The following is a 10,985-nucleotide window of genomic DNA, read 5'->3' as shown; positions in this document are numbered from 1 at the left end:
CTATAAGTTGCTTGTTAACTGTCAGGGAAGCGAGCGATGAAGTTCGGGATTTTCTGCTCAGGGCATCAGCTACCACATTAGCCTTGCCTGGGTGGTACTGAATGGTACAGTCATAATATTTCACCAATTCCAACCATCTTCTCTGTCTCATATTTAATTCCTTCTAGGTGAAGAAATACTTCAAGCTTTTGTGATCACTAAAGATTTCTCTTTTCTCCGTACAGATAGTGTCACCTAATCTTCAAAGTGAATGCCACCACCAACAACTCCAAATCCTGAGTGGAGTAGGGTGTCCCCTACGCATACAGGGCCAATGAGAGAGCTGGCAGAAGAATAATGGAGGCGAGATGGTCATTTTGCCCTCTCTGTGTCTGGGCACATGGCGCACAGTCCTCCACTGAGTTCATTTTTCCTAAAAAATTAAAACACATTGAAACTTGAATCTCCAGATATATTGGTCGGAAAACTTTGATGAAACCTTAAACCTAAAACTCCATGAAACGTTAGTGTACAATCTATATCCCACCTTGAAATAAGAGATGCCCATTGAGAGAAATAACTAAAGCTTAACTATCCAAAGAACTATCCAAGAAAAGTGAAGATTTTTGGCCAGTTGTAGGTCTGCTCGAGAAGGAAAGTTGAGAGTTCGAGTTTGAGGAGAGGGGTTAGAGAGGATAAAATCAAATTACTAAATTATCCTCCTCTGTGAAAATTTACTGCACATTACTCAAGATAAAAATAGATTAATAATGTCTTTTTTTGTAATCATGCCATTTCTATGTAAGGGTGAGGGATCACTCTAGGCTGCATGTGTTATGTGTAGGCGTGTAGCTCTACACAATGCTAGGTCATGTGGGGGAATAAATACCGGGGGAATTTTTGTATTTCATGGGGTTGGCGCCGTCATTTTTTCCCCTTTTGTGCTAGGCACATGCACTGTATAGTCTGGCAGCAATTGTATTCTCACAAAAGGTTCTCTGAGCCCCCTGGGTTGGGTACAATGACACCGTTTGTGTCTACCTCTCTCCTCATATGAAACGGCCTTGTTGCCCTCTAATGTACGATATATCATTGATATATCATTTTATCGTATCTCATAGGTGGGCTTTTCTAAAAGAATGGAATCTTGGGTGCTCATCTGGTGGCATATCATTAAAAAAAAATAGGGGAATTGTTTCTTGTTGGGGAGCGTATATGTGCACGAAGCCAATGATACTGTGGGTGGAAGAATCATAGGCGAGACAACCATTTTGTCCTCCTTTGTGTCTGAGCGCAGCGCTCACACTCCTCCACAAAGTTCTTTTCCCTAAAGAAATAAAACACAATGAAACCTGAATCTCCAAAGACATAGGTCAAAAAACTTTGATAAAACCTTGAACCTAAAACTCCATGAAACGTTAGACCTATGAAATCTAAATCACACCTTGAAATAAGTGATGCCCATAGAGAGAAATAAACTATGCAGTGCGGCAGTTCGGGGTGGAGATTTCGACACGTTGCAGCTCGGACATCCAACGGTCGGAGCTCGTTGACTTTCATTTTTTTTTTCTTTTTGTTGAGCTCAGCACCGTTGGATGTCTGAGCTGCCACATGTCGATAACTTCGCCCCGAACTGCGGCACTGCATAGTTTTAGGGATCGGAGAGGATTATTTTCCCTCTCTATAGTCTATCCCTCTCCTCAAACCCGGATTCTCAACTTTCCCTCTCGAGCAGACTTACAACTGGCAAAAAATTTTCACTTTTCTTGGATAGTTCTTCAATTATTTCTCTCTAAGGGCATTTCTTATTTCAAGGTGTTATTTAGATTTCATAGGTCTAATGCTTCATGGAGTTTTAGGTTCAGGGTTTCATCAAAGTTTTCTGACCGAGAGATTCAAGTGTCATTGTGTTTTATTTCTTTAGGGAAAAAGAACTCTGTGGAGGAGTGTGAGCGCTGTGCCCAGACACAAAGGGAGACAAAATGGTCGCCTCACCCCATGATTCTTCCACCCGCGTTATCATTGGCCTCGTGCACATATACGCTCCCCCACAAGAAACAATTCCCCTATTTTCTTTTAACGATATGCCACTAGGTGAGCACCCAAAATTTCATTGTTTAATGTTTAAGGTAGGGGTGCGACTGGGCTGAGCTGGTTTTTAGAACCCCAACCCAACCATGGGTCCTCTAACTTAACACAAGCTTACCTGGCTTGACCCGAGGTCTGACTAGGCCAGAGGCCAGGCCAAGCTGGCCTCAACTAACCTTGCGAAAAATTAATGAACTTACCTAATGTAGAGAACCCTAATTTTTCTTTTTAAGGAAAAAAACCTTAATAATAAGAGGCAATTACATTGTTTTCAACAACACAAGATAACTTACCCTCCCTAGCAAGATGCAGTACCATTCGAGCTACTGACAATCAAAGTTTAAAACTTACAAGTTATATTTACAACCATAGATTTAAACTACCAAGATATTTTAAGGACAATGTCAAATAAGTTTAGAAGCCAACACTCTTGTGCCCTTGCATTAACCATCTGCATAAGTTTGAGCTATCAGTCCACACCTCTACCTCTTTGTAACCCTGTGACTTTGTTTGGTGCACAGCCTGCAAGATACCTCTGGCGTTTGATGCCAATAGAGACCCTAAAATACCAGGACTCAAGGAGACAAAATGGAAATTTGCATTATAAAAAACAAAAGAGGCTCATCCACTAAGAAAAGAGCTAGAATCCAAAACATCCACATAAATAAGAACTGGTTGATTCATAGAAGGTAATGCAATGTACTCATGAAGAGACATAGACCCTAACCCTTGCTACTAAGGAGTTTAGAGAAGATCAGATACAAGAGACTATCAATAAACTAATTTCACAACATGGGACAGGGTAAGACTAAGGTTGAAATGACATTTATTTTTGTGTAACAAAAAGGAAATACATTGCTCTTCTTCTAAGCAGGTATGGGCAACGGGACCATTGGGTACATATATATTTTTTCAATAAAGATAAATATTATTCACATATGTACTCCAAAAAAATATGCAAAGACAATAACTTTTTTTAATAATAATATGGGAAGGAGTTTACTATCTGGGAATGTGGCCTACGCCTGGCCTACGCCAGCACTCCCATGTGTCAATCTCTCTCCTCCTTAAAACAAGAGGACAGAGCTGTCTTTTCATATGCATATTATACGTGTATCCGAACGTTAAAATAAAAAAACATTTTATATCATATATTACCGTATTTTTACTAAAAATGCATTTTTATGCATTAGAGTATTAAACATGTTTAATACCTGTATTATATAGATTTATTACTTTTTAACCCTAATGTTTAAAAAAGAAATTAAAAAACAAAAACAAAAGTGAAAAACAAAACTTCATTTCCCATTCTTAGGAACTCTACCAGCCGCTGCCCCCAATCCCCAATTTCCAATCATCTGCTCCATCTCCGTTCAACGGCCGGGGAATATTCCTACAAGGATCATATCCTCAACGGCGATGGCGATGGTTTTGTTCCTCCTCTTCCTTTCCATCTCGTTGCAAGTCTTTTCTCCGTCCATCTTGTTTTTGTTTGAGTTTAATATCAATAGCACAGTTTGGGTGATTGAATCTGAAATCTGATCGTCAAAAAAAGGAAAATTGTACTGGGGGCGGTCAAGTGCGCATCATGTGGCTGGGGCACCGCCATGTGTGCACAGTGGGCCCCACCGTGCACACATGGGTGGTGCCCCAGCCGCATGATGGCACTTGACCGCCCCCAGTACTGGGGGCGATAAAGATCCTCAAAAAGATCAGTTGATTGGTCAAATTTGAGGACTCCTACTCCAACTAGGAATTGACCATTCCAGAAGACCCAACCCGTCGGATCAGGCTGAAATTTTCAGCAGCAATTATAGGCCATTAGTGGAGAACTGGCCCTGCATTATGTGGCCATCTGAGTTATTGATATTGTTTTATGTGATTTCTCTTAAATCTGAAAATTTAGTCTCTGTTTCCGATCCTGTTTTGGTTGGTACTGGTTAATGGTTATACAAATCAGAACCACATTAGTAATCAACATCATCCCAACTCCTGTAAAATCCATAATGAAGTTGTTGAATATATGAGAACTAAAAACAAGTACTAAATAAATTACTACATCATCCAATCAGATCTAGGGAATATATGCCCGTATTTTTGCTTATAGACTAGTCGTATTAAACACGTATCGTATTATTGCCATATGCGTTTTATTACGGTGGATTTTTGAAAAATATTATTGTGGTCTAATCTATTTAATTGTCATACGCATCCGCTCTCGTTTAATTGCCGTTCCCAAACTTACTAACTAAGATGGGGAGGAGAGATCAAGATAGACTCATGGGAGTGCTAGCATAGGCCACACTCCTGATAGAGTTTTTTCCCCCCTAATAATATAGTGACAAGTCACTTTTAAATTATTTTAAAATATCCCTTAACCTTAATTTATTTAAAAATTTTAAAAATAAAATAAATAATAATAATAAAAGTTAGTTATTCACCAAAAAAAAAATAATAATAATAATAAAAGTTAGGACTTCTAAATACAGTATTATTTAAAGAATCCATTATTAAAATATAAGTGCAATGTAATAGGTCAGGTGAGACGGGAATTAAGATAGTAGGTTTGTTTCAACTACTTAGATCATTGTATGTGTAGTTGTGTATGGGAAATTGGAAATTTATTTGATTTTTTTTTTTTTTAATAGTTGGGCCCCAAAGAGAGTTGAACTCATGACCTCTTATTTGTTAGGTATTAGTCTTTGTCAACTGAGCAAACCCCTTGGGGTTTAATTGATTATTTTTACTTCTTTTCGATCCCCTCATGTTTTGTTCTTTACTCTACATATCTACTTGGAACATTCAATGTTCCCTCTAGACACATTGTGAAACAAGTCTTATTTTTTCAATTTAAAATGGTCACCTACTCATCTTTATCGCTACTTAGATTCTATCAATTTAAAAGGGGGGAGCGTAGGGAAAATTATCCTCTCCAATTCCTTAAAGTGTGGCAGTGCGGCAGTGTTAGGTGGAGATGTCGACATTTGACAACTGCTACATCCAACGGTCCAATCTCATTGATATGGACCATTGGATGCAGCAGCTACCAGGTGTCGACATCTCCACTTGGCACTGCCACACTGCCACACTTTAGGAATTGGAGAGGATAATAATCCGGGAGCGCAGGGGCCACGTTCATGTGGCAACCAATGAGAGCGTGATGGCATCTCAAAGGTGGGATTTCCGCCTTTCATGGGGGCGGGGCAATCATTTCGCCCCCCTCCCCCCAACTGTCTGGGTGTGGCATTTGCCCCCCACAGAGAACATTTTCCCATAATACAATGTCAAATGACAACATGCTAGATTGTACGGGTGTCAACTGATCAATCGTCATTGGTTTCGATCGGGATGGTGATCGCACCATTTAACTAATTGATCCTCATAGGTCAGACATTGACTTACTTATAATCAATCTATAATTGGACTCATACCAAACAGGCTATAAGCAGTGTAATGACTCATACCAATCGATCTATAATTGTACTCATACTAATCGGTTTGATTTTGAATGATTAAGCCGGTCATTCCAATCAATAATTAACGAACACAACCAAGAACCCTCATTTATAGACTTCCATTCCTTCTCACATGTAGTCTCTAGTTGATGTGGGACTGTAGTTGAGAGATCACTTAACCAGACATTAATATAGGTTATGCCAATTTTTATTCCCGATCGGGTCATGTTTGTTAATGACCTATTAATACATCATCCAAAATCGTGACCGTTTATCAAAGTCAGTCCAGTTTTGGTCTTTTCTCGATTACACAGATGTGGTCAGTTTAACCAGTGTGATCTGGGTTTTGACACCCTACTTAGAAGGGAATATTACGGACAAGAGATCTCTACTTGGTTGTATGTCCTCTACACGAACGTCTAGGCCAATGAGGGAGCACACTGGATATTTATCCAAGGGGCAGAGACATCACTTCACAGTGCCTGTAAGAGGGGCATAGGAAACACTACCAATTAGATATCTTTTGTCCGAATATTAATTACAACCTCCTCCTCATTAAAACATGTATGGATCTACCATCTTTCAACCTTTTCTTACAAATGAACTCTTCCTCGGTCAGCCAACTTGTGAAGGATTTTAAATCTAGCAAATAAATGATAAGGGCTCCATTTGTTTGGACCTAAAATGCAGGAGAATTCACCTAAAAAAAAAATTCAACTAACACCAACAAGAATTGTAAAAATACAAAAATTATTAAATATTGTAACAGAAATTTTCAGCAGACTTTTTTTTTTGGGGTAAAAAATATGACAATGGAAATATTTTACTATTAAACACTGTTGGTATTCTCTTGGAGGGTGCCTAAAACCAACTTTCATTTCTAGCTACACAGTATACAAAGAATTCTGATGATCATAGCCTGTATCTTAGTAGGGCTAAAGATGTCTTGGAGAAGATTTCCCCTGTCCACACCTGTGGTCAATCATATCAACCACTACTCTAATATTGTTCCTCTTCATAATACTAAAGATTTTATCAGAAGGTAGTGTACCAGTGGCCACAGATTTAATGAGAACTTCTTTACCCGCAGTTTGAGAGCAAATTGTCCAGCCATCTTGAAAGTTTAGTTTGGAATTTCTCCATTAAACCCGAGAAAATCTGTCATTTAGACTTTCCAAGGTTGATTGGGAGGCCAAAGTACTTCCCATATACTGTTTTTGAGTGGTATCATATATTTTCCTCTTATTTTTTTGGGAAAATTTTCACTTACCTCCCTTGAGGATTACATAATTACAAAAATACCCATTAGTGTTGAAAAATTACGCATGCCCCTTTATTTTTGTAAAAAAATTAAGGGAAATTTTCATAGACACCCCCTAAAAGTATCCAAGATCTCAGAAACTTGTCATACTTGGTCAAAAAAGCACAGACTACCCTTATTTTATAAGATATTTGAACTTAGTCCACTCCGTTAGGCTTTTAGGGTTAAGTTCCTGTTAATTTTATCATAATGGCTAAATTACCCTTAGAAGGGATAAATGTACCGTAATACCCCTTAAAGGTAAAACCCTCTTTTACCCAAAAACAAAACACATCATCGTTTTACCATCTCTGGGCTGAAGGAAGAAGACGGTAGAACTATGTAGTACAGTGAGCTTCGACGCCATTGCTGGACCCATCTCCATGCTCGGAAGACAAAGAAGGAAAAACACCAACATAGGTATGTTTTCCCCCCTTCAATCTTTCCGAAGACAAAATTAAATACTCCATCCAGCCCTAACGTTTTGTCATTTGTAACACAGGTACCCCTTCTTCCTCTTCTTCTTCTTCTTCTTCTTCTTCTTTCTTTTTCCTGCAACATCCATAGAAGTTGAAACAGATATAGGAAAACTAACGAGAGATTGATTGTTCAAAAGCAAAGACGGCAGAGCGAAACCAAGTTAGGATTTTAAAGATTGAATCAAATTCGCATATCGGAATGAAGATAATTAATGCTTTGGGAAAAAAAAGTTAGGAGGATTAAAAAAGACGTGAACAATTGAGAATTCAGAGAGTATTTGCCCTCATTGTTAATAAATGATAGAGATAGAAAAGGATTAAGCACTGTTGAAGCCAACGGAACACATCTCTTGGTTCCATCACTTTCTCTTGCCAGACCATCGTCTTCCTCTATGACAATGTGTCCTCTTTTGATGCCCGCCATCAATTGTTGTGATTAGAGAATTGTAGTTGCGGGTTCAATGAGAACCGTAATCAAAATAGAGAAGAGATATCGAGAGATGTGAATGAGATATATTTAGATTTCTTGTTTCCCCTTTCTGCAGATGGATGATGATTAGTTGCCGCAAGTATCGTCGCCGGAGAAGAAATCGTAAGACTTTATTCTCAACAAAGCTGGAAGAAATCGACGGAAAAGAAATCGCCGAAGATGACCTCGCCCATGGTGGTTTTGTTCTTCGCGCTCCAACGGGAAGAATCTGCTCTCTCCCTAGTCATTTTTCCCTAAAAATTACTAAGAGGGTAAAATCGACATTTTTTACTTTGGGTGATATTAAGAGGGTAAAATCGACATTTTATCTTGGGGGGTCACCCTGCTTAACGTCAGGGGGAAGTTTGCTATTTTGACCAAGTATGGTAAGTTTCTGAGATATTGGATCCTTTTAGGGGGTGTCAATGAAATTTTCCCAAAAGTTAATAAATGCACTCATCCTGTTAAAAGGGGAATTAACCAAATTGTCCTCATCTTCCCAAATAGTTTAGGGTTTGAAAAGGACAAAAAAGGAACATATCTCATCTGCAATACCTGCAACTCATCTTCCCCAATTGTAACCTAGCGACCCAATTGTAACCTAGCGACCACCAGTGGAGATGAGTCTCAAGGGCATAAGAAACCAAGTGGCTTTTATGTTTCTGGCTAGTGAAGATTGAACAAGCTGAGGTAAGATTGAACAAGCCGAGGTAAGTTGAAAGACTTTTAAGAAACGATTAAAATCTGCAGAGTTAAATCGTAAAAAATTGATGGATTAGGTTTCTTCGAATGCTACATTTCGTATCCGAACTCTAATAGTGTCTTTATGAGTATGCTCTGACCATTCTTGAAGAAAAGAAAAGAAATTAAAAATTCAGAGACACAGGTGGTGTGGTGGGTGTCTTACAGTGAGATTACGTGCTCTGATACGAGCGCCAGCTTTGATAGCAGAAAGGAGGCGATCGTCTTCTTCCATGCGCTTCTGTCTCCAATGCTTGGCGATCTCCTGCTTCGTCACACTCTGTACGCTACTAGTTTTCGCAGATGGTTTAATTGCTGCCCATGCTCTTGGCAGCGGCGGCAGTGGTTGTGGTGGTGGTGGATGACTCATTGACTGTGTCTTCTTTACGCCATGCACTTTACAATCCACATCCATTTGCTTCATCCCTCAAATCCTCCAAGCTATCTTTCCTTCGATGATGTTTCCAACTTCTAAAGAATGGACTCTGGATCTGTTGGTTCTGCAGGGCCTTGAAACAGTAGTATTAGGAGTAGTGATTGGTGATAATAAGAGAATAATGAGAACCAAAAACCATCACCATCCCCACCCACTCGCTCACCACCATCACCTCCACTGTTCCTTCTCTCACGTACAATTTGGAGAAGATGAGTTGCACGTATAGCAGAGGAGATGTGTTCCTTTTTTTCCCCTTTTTTTTTTTCAAATTCCATACGATCTGGGAAAGACGAGGACAATTTGATCAATTTTTCTTTTAATTCTATCGCCATTAGTCCCAAGTTAACTGGATGGGTGCATTTGCTACCTTTATACAAAAGTAAGGGGGCATGCATAATTTTCCACAACTGACAAGTGTTTTTGTAATTACGTGATCCCTCAGGGGAGGTATGTGAAAATTTCCCTTTTTTGTCCTTCTAATTTCCTCCAAACATATGATACCATATGATACCAGTAAGGATGTAAACGGATCGAATGCGGTCAAATAGTGGCATAATCATATTCGTATCTGATTATCTTGCACGAATTCGAATAGTTTCCGAATAGTGATATTTTGAATACGGATTCTCCTAATGGATATGAACGTAGATTGATTACGAATTTCAAGTATCCGTTGACATCTTTACCGTTTTATTGATGAGGGTTAGGGTTGAGACTTGAGAGTTAAGCACCTACCTTTTTTTCTACTCTTCTTAGTCTTTGATTTTTTTTACATTGTTTTATATTTGATTTGATTTTGTATTTATTTTAGTAGATATGTGATTCCATGTATCACAGATTCATAGTGCATAAAACAATATATATAAACCAATAGAAAATCTAGAAAAGAATTACATTATCTTAACTTACAAAATTATAAAAATAAGAAAAACAAAAATCCAATAAGGTAACTTAATTGGATATATGGACGTTCCTCAAAAATCCGACTCGTGCGGATTTTTCCCCCAACCAACGGAGAGATCTTGACGGAATTGCCACATATGAAATTGAGCACAATTTTACAAAGAAATACCCTACATCTTTTTCGAGAAGAGATGGGAAACGTGTTAAATATCATTTGATTGAATAGTTGACTCAGCTCCTTGTTGTTTGAAGAATCCCCCCCCCCAACTCCCCTCTATTCTTTTTAGGACTCATGGCTTGCCCCTATCTTTAGAGAGAGGGGGCTTGAAAGACTAGAACAAAACTAACCCCCAACGATCTTCGACCCTCTACATAAGGAGTGAGAGCGTATTGTTGCTACCAAGATCTTCCCTCCATGGTCTGGTCCAATTCAGCGCAATCCTGCACAAAGATAGGACCAAATAACAAGAAGAGTTAGTACCCCGGGGTATGTCTCGGGGGAGGTCTCTCTGATGCCTAAATCAGATCTCAGGGTTAAACAGTAGTTAACGCAGCCGGGGATGGAGGCTTTGGTTCCTGAGTTTCTCCAATGGCCAAAACCAATGGTCTAGTTCCCAAAGTCCTTACCTTGTTTTCTTCCCCTGTTGTTATATATCCCCGGCTTTGTTCCCCAAAATGCCCTTCTACTCTTTATTCCCAAAATGTCCTCATGTTCTTTAGGGTTATGTAGTCTCTAAGGCAGGTTGGTGATCCGATCGGGAACTGTTAACGGAATTGTCAGTATTTGCCAGTGTTTTCCTCTTCCATTTTTTTTCCTTCTAATTTTCTCCAAATGTATGATACCAGTAAGGATGTAAACAGATCAAATTCGGTCAAATAGTGGCATTATCATATTCGTATTCGATTATCTTGTGACGAATTCAGATAATATCCTATTAGTTTTCAGACGGATTCAGGTGGTTTCCAAATAGTGATTTTTTGAATACAGATTCTCCTAAATGGTTATGAATGCATATCGATTACAAATTTTCGATTATCCATTGACATCTTTACCGTTTTGTTGATGAGGGTTAGGGTTGAGACTTGAGAGTTCAGCAACTACCATTGCTTATACTCTTCTTAGTCTTTGATTTTC

This window comes from Telopea speciosissima, chromosome 4, assembly GCF_018873765.1.
Source record: "Telopea speciosissima isolate NSW1024214 ecotype Mountain lineage chromosome 4, Tspe_v1, whole genome shotgun sequence".
Lineage (NCBI taxonomy): Eukaryota > Viridiplantae > Streptophyta > Magnoliopsida > Proteales > Proteaceae > Telopea > Telopea speciosissima.
The sequence above is the reverse complement of the archived record's forward strand: the minus strand, read 5'-3'. Positions refer to the sequence as shown.